Consider the following 17,630-nt stretch of genomic DNA (forward strand, 5'->3'; position numbering starts at 1 on the left):
TACCCAGAATCCCCCGCGCTGCAGGAAGTTCCCGATCAGTGAGTGTATGAGGCCAGTGTGCTGTGCAGTGTGGGTGTGTGTTTCGGAGCATGCTCAGTGTCAGTCATGGTAAGAGAGTGAGGAGGAGCTGGGTTGACCACAACAGTGAGCTGTACCCTGTGAGACGGGCATCTCCCAGTCTCGGTTTTGAACTCTCCTGCAGCTTCCTGTCATGGTTGAGTTGGACAGGAACTCTCATCATTTGAGCTGGAAAAGGTAATTGATTGCTGAGGAAGCAGAAAGGTGCCCGGCAAGGATGGAATTCCAGCTGAACTGCTCACACACAGAAAGTTCCATCGACTGTCACACCTTCCTGCCCTCCCCTTTTGGGCTGTGAGACTGGTCCATGGAACATGTGTGATGCAATAAAAACAGCAGGTGAACAGAGGAGACAGCATCAACTACAGGGACATCTCACTGCTTAGAGTCAGGGGAAGACCTTCACTTGGGTGATGTTTAAAAGATTAATCTACTTGCAGACTAAGTTTATCCAGAAGCACAGTGTGGTTTCTGTGCTGACAGATCTACGTGAACATGATCTCCACACACCAGCTGCAAGGGAAGTGAACAATTGAGATTTGATCTAAAGTGTCAGTGCTGAGAAAGTGAAATGTTCTAATTACTGAGTGAAAGTAAACCTTTCCGTGTGAATCACAATTTACTGGGACAATTGGAAAAGGCACCAAAAACGTTTCAATCTCTGAAGGTAAACTTCAGCCTTGAAGTTATGTTTCGAGCTCACAAACTGTGGGAAGCTTTGTGGAATGTTTCCTCTTCCCTTTGTAAACAACAAAGAAGTTAACCCTTTCCCCTGACAGCACGGCAATGATTTGAAATAAAGACTTTGACTTTTAAAGATTTGGCTTAATCCCATTTGTTGGGGTCTCTTCTTTCCGGCCGTGAGAATCAATCGCGGGTAGGGATGGAAATTTGCCAGAACATTTTTTTTGATAATCCTAATCTTTATTGTCACAAGTAGTCTTACATTAACACTGCAATGAAGTTACCATGAAAAGCCCCTAGTCAGCACATTCCGGAGCCTGTTCAGGTACAGAGGGAGAATTCAGAATTGTCATGTGAGAGTACCTTTAAGAACTGGGTGTTTATCAAATAGCTGCAGTGAAAACAGACAGCCCAGCTCCACCCACACTCTGATATCACTGCAGCTATTTGATAAACACTGATTTCTTAAAGTTACAGCTGGTCTTCCAACCAATTGGTGTGAAGGAGGGGAGGGGAGGGGGTGATCCTAGATCTCCCTCATTGACTGAGACTCTGTATCATTTTGAGTTCTTCCCATTGGCCACATGGGTGCGGGTTCCAAAACCTCATTTCCTGCCTCAGCGATGTTGACCAATGGGAGGATTTGGAAGACCGGATGGATTCTGGTCCGCCAGCCAATCAGACTGCGGGCTTTGTGTAAATGAAGATTGAACTTCACACAGACTAAAACGTCTTCCTGTGTTAAACCTCTGAGTAAAACACTTTCCGCTTTTCACTTCAATGGATTTTAAATTAGAGTCCATTAACCCTTCTACAGAACTGTTACAAGGAACAACAAACATTAACTCTGTGTCTCTCGCAACAGATGTGGCACAGTGGTTAGCACTGCTGCCTCATAGCGCCAGCAAGCAGGGTTCAATTCCGGCCTTGAGTGACTGTGTGGAATTTGCACATCCCCCCCCCCCCCGTCTGTGTGGGTTCCCTCTGCGTGCTCGTTTTCTCCGGCTGTCCAAAGATGTGCAGGTTTGGTGGATTGGCTATGCTAAATTGTCCCTCAGTGTCCAAAGGTGAAGTGGGGTTATGGGGAGAGGGTGGGGGAAGTGCACCTGGGTGGGAGCTCTTTTGTAGGTTGGTGCAAACTTAATGGGCCGAATGGCCTCCTTCTGCACTGTAGGGATTCCATGATGCTGCCAGACCTGTTGAGCTAATCTAGCATTTTCTGGTTTTACTCTACATTACACATCTTTATAATCCACTGATTATATTTATTGAACCACTGTACCATTAACTCCCAGGAGCAATGTGTTGATGTTTCAGCTGTTCCAGCCTTCGGTGACTGTGTGGAGTTTTTACATTCTCCCCATGTCTGTGTGGGTTCCCTCCGGGTGCTCCGGTTTCCTCCCACTGTCTAAAGATGGGCAGGTTTGGTGAATTGGCCCCGTGAAATTGCCCTTAGTGTCCAAATAAAGATTAGGTGATGTTACTGGGTTACGGGGATAAACAAAGAACAGAGAAAAGTACAGCACAGGAAGAGGCCCTTCGGCCCTTCAAGCCTGCATCGACCATGCTGCCCGGCTAAACTAAAATATTCTATGCTTCCGGGCTCCCTATCTTCTATTCCCATCCTATTCATGTAATTGTCAAGATGCCCCTTAATATGGTGGAGGCATGCGCTTAAGTAGGGTGCTCTTTCCAAGCACTGGTGCAGGCTGGATGGGCCAAATGGCCTCCTTCTGCACTGATTCGGTAGGAATTTCTCTCTCACAGTCTGATCCGATGGGTCTGTCTGGTGGTATTTCCCTGGCGGTGGCACAGTAGTTAACACTGTTGCTTCACAACACCAGGGTTCTGAGTTCAATTCCCACTTGGGTCATTGTCTGTGCAGAGTCTGCACTTCCAGTGTCTGTGTGGGTTTCCTCCGGGTGCTCCGGTTTCCTCCCCCATGTCCCGAAAGATGCTCTTGTTCGGTGAATTGGACATTCTGAATTCTCCCTCTGTGTACCCGAACAGGCACCAGAGTATGTTGACTAGGAGATTTTCACAGGAACTTCATTGCAGTGTTAACGTAAGCCTACTTGTGACAATAATAAAGATTATTATTATTCAGCGTGTGGATATTTTAAGGAGCCGCTAGACTCTCCTTGGTTCTACCTGTTGTCCCTCAGATATTCCATCTGTTTTTGGTTAATGTTTCTGGAGTCTGAGTTCTTCCAGTCTGTCTCCAATTCTCCTCCTGTCTGGGGTATATGGGTCTAGGGAGCTTGGTGTGATTAGTGTTGTTTGGTTGTCTGTCTGTCTCCAGCAGGTATTGTTGTCTCTCGATAATGACTGTGCTGCTGTCCTTGTCTTCTGGTCTTATGAACATATCCGTGTAGGGTCCAAGCTCCCGGATTGTCTGTCTTTCTCTCCGGGTGAGATTCTGTTTGTCTCTTGTATTTCACTGTGACAGGGCAGAGACCTGATTGAAGGGATTCAAACATGGGAGTTCTGGGAAAGATGGGCAAGGATTTGGGAGGTGGCAACATGTTCAAAGAGTTTGAAGAGGAGAGGGAGGTTGAAGATGGGGCAGTAATTTGTAAGGGTGGTAGGGTCAAGGGTTTGTTTTATTGAGGAGGGGGCAATAATGGCAGATTTGAAGGACAGAGGGACAGTACTTGAAGAGAGAGAAATATTGACAATATTCATGGACACAGGGTAGTTGGCTGATCAGTAGCTCAGTGGGAATAGGGTCGATGGAGCAGGCGCTGGGTCTCATGGACAAGATGAGCCCTAAGAGGGCATGAGGGGAGATGGGAGAGAAACTAGAGAAAGATGTGGGTTCAGGGCTCGGGAAAGGATGAAATTTAGAGACAGTTTGGTCCGGTGGGCTCGTGGAAGAGAGGGAAGCAGCTGATCGGATTTACTCAATCTCAGTCACAAAGAAGCTCCACAAGCTCCTCACACTTCTTGTTGGAGGTGAGGATGGAAGAGACGGGAGAGCGAGAGAACTTCAAAAAGAACTAACTTGTGTCAGAGATATTAAAAAGTCTCAACACACTGCGTATTTAATACAAATACTTTATTTGACTTTTAGCCTGAATATTAGTCCCTGTAAATGAGCAGAAAGAGACCCAAATGAACATGGTTCAGTCCTGAATGCGAGTAACAGGAAAATTCAATCACTGCAGTTATTTGTGGCTTTGTTGGTGTCTCAGGAGGTGGGATGAAGTGGCGAATCCCTTCCCACAATTGGAGCAGGTGAACGGTCTCTCCCCAGTGTGAACTCGCTGGTGCTTCTGCAGAGCGGATGACTCAGTGAATTGCTTCCCACACTGGGAGCAGGTGAATGGCCTCTCCCCAGTGTGAATTCGCTGGTGCTTCTGCAGGTTGAAGGACTGAGTGAATCCCTTCCCACACCAGGAGCAGGTGAATGGCCTCTCCCCAGTGTGAATTCGTTGATGTACAGTGAGGTGAGATGATCGCCTGAAACCAGTCCCACAATGAGAGCACCTAAACCGTCTCTCATCAGTGTGAACATGTTGATGGTGCATCAGTTCCCCAGAACTTTTATAGCTCTTCCCGCAGTCTGGACATTGAAACGGTCTTTCATCAGTGTGAATTCGCTGGTGACTTAGCAGGTCGGATGACTGGGTGAATCCTTCCCCACACTTGGAGCAGCTGAATGTTCTCCGCAGAGTGAATTCGTTGGTGCTTCTCCAGGTCAGATGATCGCAAGAATCTTTTCTCACATTTGGAGCAGCTGAATGGCCTCTCCCCAGTGTGAATTCGCTGGTGCCTCTGCAGGTCAGATGATCGAGTGAATCTCTTCCCGCATTCTGAGCAGGTGAATGGCCTCTCCCCAGTGTGACTTCGCTGATGTACAGCGAGGTCAGATGATTGTCTGAACCCAGTCCTGCAGTAAGAGCACCTAAACGGTCTCTCGTCAGTGTGAACACGTTGATGACGAATCAGTTCCCCAGAACGTTTATAGCACATACCGCAGTCTGGACAATGAAATGGTGTCTCATCAGTGTGAACTCGCTGGTGACTCAGCAGGTGGGTTGAAAAAGAAAATCCCTTCCCACACTCTGAGCAGGTGAACGGTCTCTCCCCAGTGTGAACTCGCTGGTGTCTCAGCAGGTGGGATGACTGAGTAAATCCCTTCCCACACTTGGAGCAGGTGAATGGTCTCTCCCCAGTATGACTGTGTCGATGAGTTTCCAGCTTGGATGGGGAAGTGAATCTTTTCCCACAGTCCATACATTTCCACGGTTTCTCCTCGGTGTGACTGCATTTGTGGCTTGTGAGGTCTGATAGAGCGAATCCTCGTCCACACAAACAAATCATGTACGGTTTCTCCCCACTGTCAACTATGCTTTTTCCTTCCATGTTCAAAATCCGCTGATATTCAGGATATGATAAATTGAGGGCTCTGTCAGATCCTGATGTGATGCTTGGTTTGAGTTTCCAGACTTTGAATCCTCCCCTTCGAACACCCTGTGAAACTGATTTAAAACAGAAAATTGGGGGTGAGAGAGAACCCACAAAAACACAAAGGCATGTTGTGAATTTAGCCGAATGAATCGAGTCACTTGTGGGGCCGGCTCTGGGAAAAAGTGACCATGAAAACGGCTGGATTGTTTAAAACCCAACTGGCCTCTTTGGGAGGAGAGAAAAAGAGGCAAAGAGGGATTTTGTATATCTACAAGACATATTAACAGAGTAGCTGGCAAAGCAAATTCGATCTGAGCTTCATCAAGAGTAATATTGATACTGAATTGGGGCAGCAGGGTAGCATGGTGGTTAGCATAAATGCTTCACAGCTCCAGGGTCCCAGGTTCGATTCCTGGCTGGGTCACTGTCTGTGTGGAGTCTGCACGTCCTCCCCCTGTGTGCGTGGGTTTCCTCCGGGTGCTCCGGTTTCCTCCCACAGTCCAAAGATGTGCGGGTTAGGTGGATTGGCCATGCTAAATTGCCCGTAGTGTTCTAATAAAAAAGTAAGGTTAAGGGGGGGTTGTTGGGTTACGGGTATAGGGTGGATACGTTGGTTTGAGTAGGGTGATCATGGCTCGGCACAACATTGAGGGCCGAAGGGCCTGTTTTGTGCTGTAAAGTTCTATGAAACTATGCTTCTGGTGGCACGGTGATTAGCACTGCTACCTCACAGCGCCAGGGACCCGGGTTCAATTCCGTGGTGACTGTCTATGTGGAGTTTACACTCCCCCCACCCACCAGTGTCTATGTGGGTTTCCACCCCGTGCTCAGATTTCCTCCAACAATCCAAAGAAAGGAACGCGAGGTGGATTGGCCTTGATAAATTGTCCCTTAATGTCCAGGGATGTGCAGGTTAGGTGGGGCTATGGGGTTACAGGGACAGTTTAGAGGTGTGGGCCTAGGCAGGGTGCCCTTTCAGAGAGTTGGTGCAGACTCGATGGGCCGAATGGCCTCCTTCTGCAGTGCAGGAATTCTACGGTTCTAATTCTATTCTACGAATCTTTATAAAGCTCTGGTCACCACTCTTCAGGAAGGATGTGAAGGTTGTTGAGAAGGTGCAGAGGAGATTTACCAGAATGGTTCCAGCAAAGGAGGTTGAGGGGAGATTTGATTCAGGTCTACAAGATCACGCCAGATTTCCATCGGGTGGACAAAGAAACTCTATTTCCATTCACTGATCGTACAAGCAGCCGGGACACAGATTTAAAGTTTTGGGTAAAACCTGGCTTGAACGATATAAGACCCGGAGGGGTTTTGACAGGGTGGATGTGGAGAGGATGTTTCCTCTTGTGGGAGAATCTGGAACAAGGGGGTCACTGTTGCAAAATAAGGAGTCGCCCATTTAAGATGGAAATTAGGATTTTTTTTATTCTCTTGAGGTTTTTAAGATTTTGGAACTCGCGTCCTTAAAAGGCAGTGGGTCAGAGTCCTTGAATATGTTTAAGGCAGAGCTGGATAAATTCTTGACGAGCAAGGGGATGAAAGGTCATCGGGGTAGGCAGGAATGTGGAGTTGAGGTTATAAAGAGATCAGCCGCAATCTTATTGAATGCGGAGTTGGCTTGAGGGGCCGAGTGGCCTGCTCTCATTTTTATGTAAAAGGTACAGGAGATATGGGACATGCTTTTACACAGCGAGCGGCAATTACCTGAAACTTCTGCCTACGAGGGAGGTTGAAAATAGAAAAATTAATGATTTGATTTCAAAAGGAAAAGGAGAATGGCGCTGTCTGGATTGCTCCAGAGAGCTAGCATGGATTCAATGGTCCAAATGCCATTCTCTGTGCCATCATGTCTAATATAACCCCGGGGGGGTTCAGATATCACTCAGGTAAATCTGTGCTACACTCCCTCCGAGGCCATCTATCCTTCCCAGGTTTGTTGCCTGGAACTGAACACAGTTCTCCAGGTTTGGTCTAACCAGGGTTTGTGAATCGGGGCTTTTCCAGTCACACTGAGACCTGAAATCTTCCCTCACAGACAGAACAGACAAACCTTTTACCTTCCACACCCAGATGCTGCTGATATTCAGGTTCTGATGAGTCGAGTGACTCCGTCAGATTGCGATGTGACATTTGGTTTGCTTTTCCCGTCTGTTAAACCTCCACTTCCATTTTCCTGTAACTTTGCAGAAACCTCACTGTCAGTTTAGGATAGAAATTCACAACATTCTCTCCTCGCCAACTTTGATTAAATGTATTCCTGGAGGTTTGATCACATGACCTGCCCCTATCCTCCAGCCATTAATCGGTCAACCTATCCATCCTTGTGACACACTGCCTTCCTCGGCCAATTGGGAAGCAAAAGGACTCATTACCTTACAGGACAGTGGTTGACTGTCAGCCAAACAACCTTTATCCCATTTTCAATATTTTTATATTCGCTGAAGAGAAATGTTCAAAGAAAATTACATAAAAATCTTCTTTTACTGTCCTTTTTTTTTTATAAATGTTTTTATTCAGTTTTCGTATTTTATATTGAACAAATTACAAATTGTTAGGAGAGAGAAACAAAAAAAAACAAACAAAAACAAACACGCAAAAATTAACATACATATTTACAGGTAAGCATCTTCGTAGTAGTAACTGCGCCCCCCCCCCCCCCCCCCCCTCAACATGTTTATTTAGCTTGGTTTTGGGCCTTAGCTAGCCATCGAACCCCCGTAACGAACCTGTAGCCCCCCCCCCCCCTCCCGCTACCTTCCCCCGACTATTCTTCCTCTTGTACATTGGCCACAAATAGGTCCCGGAACAGTTGCATGAATGGCTCCCACGTTCTGTGGAAGCCGTCGTCCGACCCTCGGATGGCAAATTTGATTTTCTCCATTTGGAGAGATTCCGAGAGGTCGGACAGCCAGTCCGCAGCTCTGGGCGGTGCTGCTGACCGCCAGCCAAACAGGATTCTACGGCGGGCGATCAGGGAGGCAAAGGCAAGGGCGTCCGCCCTCCTCCCCAGGAATAGATCTGGCTGGTCTGAAACCCCGAAGACCGCCACTATCGGGCATGGCTCCACCCTCACCCCCACCACTTTGGACATAGCCTCGAAGAAGGCTGTCCAGTACTCCACAAGTCTGGGGCAAGACCAGAACATGTGGGCGTAGTTGGCCGGGCCTCTTTGGCACCGCTCACATCTGTCTTCCACCTCCGGGAAGAACCTACTCATACGGGTTCTTGTTAGGTGGGCTCTATGTACCACTTTTAGTTGCGTCAGGCTGAGCCTTGCGCACGTGGAGGTGGAGTTGACCCTATGCAGTGCTTCGCTCCAGAGTCCCACCCTATCTCCATCCCCAGGTCGTCCTCCCATTTCCTCCTTGTTGCGTCCAGTACGGTGTCGTCCCTATCTACCAGTCGGTCATACATGTCACTACAGTTCCCTTTCTCTAGGATACTTGCGTCCAGTAGGTCTTCCAGTAGTGTCTGTCGTGGCGGTTGTGGGTACGTCCTTGTCTCCTTTCGTAGGAAGTTTTTGAGCTGCAGGTACCGTAGCTCGTTCCCCCCAGCTAGCTGAAATTTCTCTGTCAGTTCGTCCAGTGTTGCGATCCTGTCGTCCGTGTATAGGTCCCTGACTGTCAATGTTCCCCCGTCCTGCCTCCACCTTTTGAAGGTGGCGTCGGTCAGTGCTGGTTTGAACCTATGGTTGTTGCAGATGGGAGCCCTGTTCGACATTTTGGTCAGGCCAAGTTGCTGCCGCAGTTGGTTCCAGGATTGGAGGGTGGCTGTCACCACTGGGCTGCTGGAGTGTTTTTTGGGTGGGGATGGGAGTGCTGCCGTGGCGAGGGCCCGGAGGGAGGTTCCCATGCAGGAGGCCTCCTCCGCACGCACCCACTCAGCTTCTGGCTCCTGGATCCATCCCCTTACTCGCTCGGCTGTTGCTGCCCAGTGGTAGAATTGTAGATTCGGGAGGGCTAACCCTCCCCTGGTTTTTGTTTTTTGTAAGACCTTCTTTGGGATCCTAGCATTTTTACCCCCCCATACGAACGCCATGATGAGTTTGTCCAGCGCTTTGAAAAAGGCCTTGGGGATGTAGATCGGAATGGATCTAAACAGGAAGAGGAACCTGGGCAGTACGTTCATTTTGATCGTCTGAACTCTCCCCGAGGGAGAGCGGGAGTGTGTTCCATCTTTGCAGGTCCTTTTTAACTTCCTCCGTCAGGCTGGTGAGGTTCCATTTGTGGATCCCTTTCCAGTCATGGGCTATTTGGATCCCCAGGTAGCGGAATTTATGTCGGGCTTGTTTGAACGGCAGCCCCTTTAGTGCTGCCCCCCCCCCCCCCCCCCCCCCACCTTGCGGGTGTAATGGGAAGATCTCACTTTTGCTCATTTCTTTTACTGTCCTAATGATTTCCCAGAAACGAATCTTGCCAAGAAAGAAGGTTACATTTGAATTCATGAAAGCCTACTGAAGACACTGAAACGATTGTCCATTGCTGTAAAGACCCATCTGATTCACTGATGTCCTTCAGTGAAGGAAATCTTCTATCCTTATCTAGTCTGGCCTATCGTAACTCCAGATCCACAGTCAGCTTGTTGACTCTTAAAGTGCTCTCTGAGATGCACTCAGTTCAAAGGCAATTAGGAAGGGCAATAAATGTTGGCCCAGCCAGTGATTCCGACATCCTGTGAATCAGTGTTCTTCAAAGTCGGGGGTGCAACACGCTGGGGGGGGGTCGGAAGGGTCACGTAGCCGTTGTCCGCGACTCTCCCGATCGCGCAAATTCCTGTGCAGCAGCAGCCGGCTTTTAATAATGCCGGCTGCAAGGGGCCGCGAACCTGTAAAAAAAGAAGCCGGCCACACTGCGCATGCACGCACAATGACCGGCGCGCATGCACATTCTGCGAACATGTAGGGGGGGGAAATCGGCTGCATTGCGCATGCGTGCCTGATCATCGTGCGCACATGCGCAATGTGGCCAAAGTTTTTACATGTTTGCAGAATACGCATGCGTGCCGATAAACGGCCATGCATGCGCAGTGCGGCCTCTTTAAACCATTGCAACTTTTTGTTTTCCAAGTTCTGGAGTGGTTTTTATTCATTTATTTTATTAATTTAATTTTTTTTCATTTTTTTGTTCATTTTCTTTTTACAAGTTCGGGGGAGTTTTATGCATTTAATTTTTTTTTAACCAAGTTCAGGGGGGGATTTACTTGGTGAAACTTTGGACAGGTGGAGACTCCATGCTTTCCAAGACTGGCAGGCTTCACCTTCATCCAACAGGTTCCATTGGAGGAGCGTGATCGAGGGCCAAAGGGACCCAAAACCATTTCCTCCATTTTTATCAGCAGCAAACAAGGTAAGAGAAACTGGTGGGTCGTGCAGGTCGGCCGGCGTGGGTCACGAAGGCCGGCTGGTGTGCATCGCGAATGTCGGCTGGGTTGGGGCCCGAAGGTTGGCCGGTTGGTAAAAATGGATCCGCGGAATAAAAGTTTGAAGAACACTGCCGTGAATGAATGGAAAACAAAATTTCCATCCTTACCTGGTCTGGCCTACACGATTCCAAATCGCACAATGTGGTTGACTCTTTAAATGCCCTCCGAGATGGTCTAGAAAGCCACTCAGTTCAAGGGAAATTAGGGATGGGCAATAAATGTTGGCCCATCCAGTGAGTCCGAATAAAATCAAATCCTGGAGACTCCAGTCAGTCAATCCTGGAGAGTTGGCATCCGGTCCAGGCTCGCAGCGCATGCACCCTGCAGCACCTTGTCCTCTGTAAAGATGGAGGCCGGTAACCCAGGCATGTTACCAGACTCCTAAATGACACTCTTATGGACTGACCTCATTAACACTACACCCTGTATGCTTCATCCGATGCCGGTGTTTATGTAGTTACATTGCATATTTGTGTTGTCCTCTTATGTATTTTCTTTTATTCCCTTTTCTTCCCATGTAATTAGTGATCTATTGAGCTGCTCGCAGAAAAATACTTTTCACTGTACCTCGGTACACGTGACAATAAACAAATCCAATCCAACATGCATCCTTACAGCATCTTACATTACAACAGTGAATACGTTTCAAAACTACTCCATTGGCTTTAAAAGACTTCAGAAGGTCCAGTGGCAGTGCAAGGTTTTATAGAAATGTACATTTATTCTAAAAGTCCGCAAATAGGATATACCCGTCTCTGGATCTGTAAAGACATAATTACCTGCAAATGCTCGCATTCAAAGCCTTGTCTTGCAGCTTTGACTTTATCTATATACGTTTCAAGAACATACCTCTTCATTCAACTGAGGAAGGAGCAGTGCCATTGATTTGAAACAAATCTTTAACCTGGTGTTGTAAGACTTCTCTCTGTGGGATGACTCTGAAGGGTTTGCTCCAGCTCAGGGGGCGAGGCTGGAGGACTGACGGAGTGCGGCTGGTCCTCCAACCAATCAGAGTGAATGGGAGGCGGAGCAAAGCCGGGACTCTCGCTCCCTACGCATGCGCACGGCCACCCGGGCCTGTCTCGGGGAAAAGCCCGATAGCGTTCGCCGGTTCAGCTGCCGTATCCAAGCTTCTTATTTGTGGATTGGGGCCGACACGGAGTGTTTATGAAGCCTCCCGACCCATCCACCGGCTCTATCCATCCCTCATGATTCACCCGAGCAAGATCTGCCCAGCAGAGTATTTCCACCCAACCGCCTCAATCCTCAGCTGTCATTGGCACTGCGCATGCTCCAGCTCACATGGAAGACACCGGGACTCAGCCCCGCCCCTCATTCACTCCGATTGGTTGGAGGACCAGCCGTCCGTCCTCAAGTCCCGCCCTTCTGTTCGGTCTTTCAGTCCCGCCCCTCTCTTGCTATTGGTCCAGTGCTGCCGTCAATCACTCCCCTGGCATTGTGAGATGGAGCATGCGCAGAGCCGATGCTTGACTCGGCTGGGAGGTTTCACTGAAACCTGATGAAGGTTCCAAACCTAATAAGAAGTTTCCGGGCCCGGGTTTGCATCGAGCGGGGGGGCAGCTGCGGCCTGCTCCCGGTGACAGGCCTGAGTTAACGGCCGCCGTCTTTAGAGAGGCTGCAAACCCGCAGGGGGCAAAACATCAGAGATAGAGTTTGTTGTGAAACCAATGGGATATTGTAAAACAGGAGGTCAGGGTTACAGTCAACAACAACTACTTCTATTTATATAACACCTTTAACTTCATAAATCATCCCAGTCAACTTCACAGGAACATTATAAAACAAAGTGAGACACCCAGACACAAAAGGAGATATTAGGGCAGGTGACCAAAAACTTGGTCAAAGAGGTGAGTTTTAAAGAGTCTGAAAGGAGGTCAGTGAGGTGGAGACGGGGAGGTTTAGAACATAGAACATTACAGCGCAGTACAGGCCCTTCGGCCCTCGATGTGAAATACCTCTAAAGTCCATCTACACTATGCCCTTATCGTCCATATGCCTATCCAAAGACCATTTCAATGCGTTTAGAACATATAGGGTGGGGATTCAGTGCTTGGGGCCGAGGGAACTTAAAACCATGGAGGAGTAATTAGAATCGGAAATGGACAAGAGTCCAGGATCAGAGCTGTGCAGATATCTCAGGGGGTTGTGGGGCTGGAGGAGATGACAGACACAGGGAGAGACGAGGCCTTGGAGGGGTTTGAAAACAAGGGTAAGAATTGACTGGGTGCGAATGCAAGTCTCTGACCACAGGGATCATAGGGGGAAAGGAACTTGCTGTGAATTAAGACATGGGTCGCAGACCTTTGGATGGCTTTAAGTTTCCAGAGGTAGAATGTGAAAATGAAATGAATTGAAAATCGCTTATCGTCACGAGTAGGCTTCAATGAAGTTACTGTGAAAAGCCCCTAGTCGCCGCATTCCGGCACCTGTTCGGGGAGGGTGGTACGGGAATTGAACTGTGCTGCTGGCCTGCCTGGGTCTGCTTTAAAAGCCAGCGATTTAGCCCAGTGTGCTAAACCAACCCCTGTGGGAGAGCAGCCAGGTGTGTAATAGAATTGTCAAATCGGGAGGTGACGATGGTAAATTGCCTTAGTATCTAAAAAGGTTAGGGGGGGTTACGGGGATAGGTGGAGGTGTGGGCTTAGTTTGGGTGCTCTTTCCAAGAGCCAGTGCTGATTAGATGGGCCGAATGGCCTCCTTCTGCACTGTAAATTCTGTGATGTCAGAAGCTCATATTGGATCAAGTATGAAACCAAATTTACAAAAAGACTGGCTAAGTCTCAGACTGTTGCCAGGGAGAGGGATAGAGTTGGTGTGTCAGGAATGGAATTTGGAGCAGGGACCGAACAGTGGATTCAGTCTTCTCCATATTTGATTGAAGTTATTTAGTCAGCAGGAAGAGAACCAGAATGGGCCCTGAGTCTGATATCTGGTATAACTTAGTTCGAGAGGGAGAGGAAAGGAAACCCTGGAAAATTTGGAGAAACAACCTTCGTGATTGCTCATCAAATCTCCACATGGTCAGTTCTGGACACAAGGTTCACCTCTGTTATTCTAATTGGTCAGTCAAGGTCATTCAGATTAATGTCTGTCACAAGTCATGAAGTGACTTATAAAGCATATTCTTACCTCTAATTATGTAACTTTGGGAAAAGGATACAGAAATAATGATTGAATACTTTATTTGGATTTCAGCCCAGGGAGGAGGGAGAGTGTGTGGGACAGGGATTTACAGCTTTGGGGACAGAAGAGAGAGAAAAAATGGTCCACAGAAACTGGAATTATCTGTGCTCAATTTCTGTCTTGTGCTGATAGTGTGACCTTTGTAAACTCCTTTTCCAGGACATTAGGAGAGGATTTTCAGACAGGAAACACAAACCAGATATCACATTAAGATCTGAGAGTGTCACTCAATTGATCAGGACCTGAATATTCTCAGAATATAAATGTGAAATAAAAAATGTTTGTTCTTTTAAAAAAAATTAGATTACCCAATTATATTATCCAATTAAGGGCAATTTAGTGACCAATCCACCTACTCTGCACATCTTTGGGTTGTGGGGGCAAAACCCACCCAGACACAGGGAGAATGTGCAAACTCCACACAGACAGTGACCCAGAGCAGGGATCGAACCTGGGACCTCAGCGCCGTGAGGCTGCTGTGCTAACCACTAGGCCACTGTGGTGCCCGAAAAATGTTTGTTCTGTTTGTGGGAAAATATTTCAAACATCAGTGTGACTGGAAAAGCACCAAGACACACACGCACCTGAGTGAGTGTGTTCCAGTGAACTGACTGTGGAAAGAGCTTTAACCAGTTACAGCCTGAAAAAACACATCATTTACTAAGCGGAGAAACCATACACATGTTCTGTGTGAGGACCAAGCTTCACTTGATTACCTAAAGAAGAAACGGACAAAGACACTGACTCCATGGAGATACCGTTGAAACCGCAGGGTATGGTTTTCGCTTCGGAGGTTTCCAAAATGCGAGAGGTCCCGGGTTCATATCCCTGCAAAGCGCTTGACTGGGCAGGTGATGGTGTAGTGGCATTCTCACTGGATCAGTAATACCGAGACCCGACACCCTGAGAATGCAGGTTCAAACCCCACCACAGCAGATGCTTCATTGTGGCTTGTATTTGAACTTGAATCCAATAAATCAGGGGCAGCACAGTAGCACAGTGTTTAGCACAGTTGCTTCACATATCCACTGTCCCAGGTTCAATTCCCACTTGGCTCACTGTCTGTGCGGAGTCTGCACGTTCTCCTTGTTTCTGTGTGGGTTTAGTCCGGATCTCCGGTTTTCTTCCACTGTCCAAAGATGTGCAGGTTTGGTGGAGTGGCCATGCTAAATTGCCCTTAGTGTCCAAAAGGGTTAAGTGGGGGTTACGGGGATAGGGTAGAGGTGTGTGCTTGAGAAGGGTACTCTTTCCAAGGGCCAGTGCAGACTTGATGTGCCGAATGGCCTCTTTCTGCACTGTAAATTCGATGATTGTAGAAGTTGGATGTTCAACAGTTTAGTGAGAATCGGGTCAAAGGAGCAAACGGTAAGTCTCACAGACAAGATGAGCTCTGAGAGACCATGATGGGAGACAGCAGGAAATGAGTGGAAAGATGCGAGTTCAGAATTTGCACAAGAAAGGTCTTCAAGGCAGTTTTACTGAGTGGTTTCGTGGAAGAGGAGCTGTAGAAGCAGCTGATCGGATTGTTTCAATGGGTGGGGTTTTCCAGCCCTTCCTGCTGGCTGGATCTTCCAGTCCCACAGACATCTCAGTCTGCTGTTCCGGCTCATTGGTTGTCTCATTGGGTTTACTGTAGGCCTCTTGGGGTCTGTGGAAGAACTCCCGGAGCCTCATTCGCCTGCTGAATTCCCTGGAGCGGAGAAACTGCGACATCTTCTTCGCAGCCTTCAACACGTCATCGATGAAGACGAACATCTTGCCAAGGCCATCCCCACTACTTTTCTTCAAACAACCGCACAACCTCAGACCATTGATTGCAGCAAACTACCCAGCGTTCAGGAGAACAGCGACCATGGCACCACACAACCCTGCCATGGCAACCTCTGCAAGACGTGCCAGATCATCAACATGGGTACCACCATTACACGTGAGAACATCACCCAACCAAGTATGCGGTATATACTTGTGCGACTTGGCCAATGTTATCGACCTCATACGCTGCAGCAAAGGATGTCCTGAGGCGTAGTACATTGGCGAGGCCATGCAGACGCTGCGACAACAGACGAACGGACATTGCGCAACAATCACCAGGCAGGAATGTTCCCTTACAGTTGGGGAACACTTCAGCAGTCAAGGGCATTCAGCCTCTGATCTTCGTGTAAGTGTTCTCCAAGGCGGCCTTCAGGACTCGCGACAAATCAGAATCGCCGAGCAGAAACTGATAGCCAAGTTCCGCACACATGAGTACGGCCTCAACCGGGACCATGGATTCATGTCCCATTACATGCGCTTGCAAAATACTACCAACTGTCCTGGCTTGACACAATTCACCCGTCTTTAAGCTTTGATTATCCCTCTCTCCAGTCGCACCATCTGGACCGGCAAAGACTTAATTACCTGCAAAGACTCGCATTCGAAGTACCATTTTGCATCATTGACGTTTTCTACATATAGAACATACAGTGCGGAACGAAGCCATTCAGCCCATCGAGTCTGCACTGACCCACTTCAGCCCTCACTTCCACCCTATCCCCGTAACCCAATAACCCCTCCTGAACTTTTTGGACACTAAGGGCAATTTAGCATGGCCAATCCACCTAACCTGCACGTCTTTAGACTGTGGGAGGAAACCAGAGCACCTGGAGGAAACCCATGCAGACACAGGGAGAATGTGCAGACTCTGCACAGACAGTGACCCAGCGGGGAATCGAACCTGGGACCCTGGCGCGGTCAAGCCACAGTGCTATCCACTTGTGCTACCATGCTGCCCATGTGTGTTTGTGGAACCCATCTGAGGAAAGAGCTGCGCTCCAAAAGCCAGTGATTCGAAACAAACCTGTTGGACTTTAACCTGGTGTTGTAAGACTTCTTACTGTGCCCACCCCAGTCCAACGCCGGCATCTCCACATCATAAATTAGAAGCATTTAATGCTTCTGCCAATTTCGGATCAGACACCTTTCGTGCGATAGATGAATGTGATAACCTCCATGCTACAGAAACAGCTGGCAGCACAGTACCCAATGGCCCTGTGCAAAATTCAACTGCACAGTCTTGCTGCAAGCTTTCAATGGTTCTGCTGAGAGGCCAGGTCATTTATTACATGAAGACAGCTGTTCCTTTAAAACAGATGTCTCAACTTGTAAGACCATAAGATATAGAAATTATATTGAACTTTATTATTTGTTCAGCAAGTCCAAAGATGTGCAGGTTGGGGTGGATTGGCCATGATAAATTGCCCTTAGTGTCCAAAATTCTATGATTAACCTAGGATTAAAGTTCGGCACAACATCGTGGGCCGTAGGGCCTGTTCTGTGCTGTATTTCTCTCTCTCTCTCTCAAATACCTAACGTAACAATGCTCTCTGTTCAATCATTAATGCATAATTCTTATTTTCCTATAAAAAAATTCCACCAATTTTACTTAAGATCTGTTTCATTATTCAATATTAAACATCAGTATATTTATGTGTTACATGTGACTTCATTTTGAATTAAATTGCTTTAGAGTCTTCACTCTGAATAACTCTGAAATATACACCATTGAATTGCAAACATGACTGACCAATAATTCTTTTGCGAACTGAGCAAACTGCCAAGATCCGCACTTTGTTTTTTATGTATGGAACGATCTGTCTGGATTGTACGCAGAACAATACTTTTCATTGTACCTTGGTACACGTGACAATAAATCAAATCCAATCAAAGAGACAGTTTCTTACTCGTCTTCAAATTGAAAAGTGTTCTTAAAAAATTCATTCATGGGAGATGGGCGTCATTGGCTGGACCAGCATTTACTGCTCATTCCAATTACCCTTGAACTGTGTGTC

General features: G+C 47.7%; 1 long non-coding RNA gene across 3 annotated transcripts; it reads right to left on the bottom strand.

The window, feature by feature from the left end:
* Positions 1 to 5,188: 5,188 nt before the first annotated feature.
* On the bottom strand, positions 5,189 to 11,874 carry LOC119959293. Of its 3 annotated transcripts, none has more exons than XR_005459149.1 (3): positions 11,449 to 11,874; positions 7,236 to 7,357; positions 5,189 to 5,246 (listed from the first exon to the last, which is right to left on the bottom strand). It is a non-coding gene; the product is annotated as an uncharacterized LOC119959293 (long non-coding RNA). The 3 variants fall into 3 exon arrangements; XR_005459148.1 differs by lacking the exon at positions 11,449 to 11,874 and adding an exon at positions 11,379 to 11,440 and having other exon boundaries at positions 7,236 to 7,351; XR_005459147.1 differs by lacking the exon at positions 11,449 to 11,874 and adding an exon at positions 11,379 to 11,439.
* Positions 11,875 to 17,630: the final 5,756 nt, after the last annotated feature.

Source organism: Scyliorhinus canicula, unplaced genomic scaffold, assembly GCF_902713615.1.
Source record: "Scyliorhinus canicula unplaced genomic scaffold, sScyCan1.1, whole genome shotgun sequence".
Lineage (NCBI taxonomy): Eukaryota > Metazoa > Chordata > Chondrichthyes > Carcharhiniformes > Scyliorhinidae > Scyliorhinus > Scyliorhinus canicula.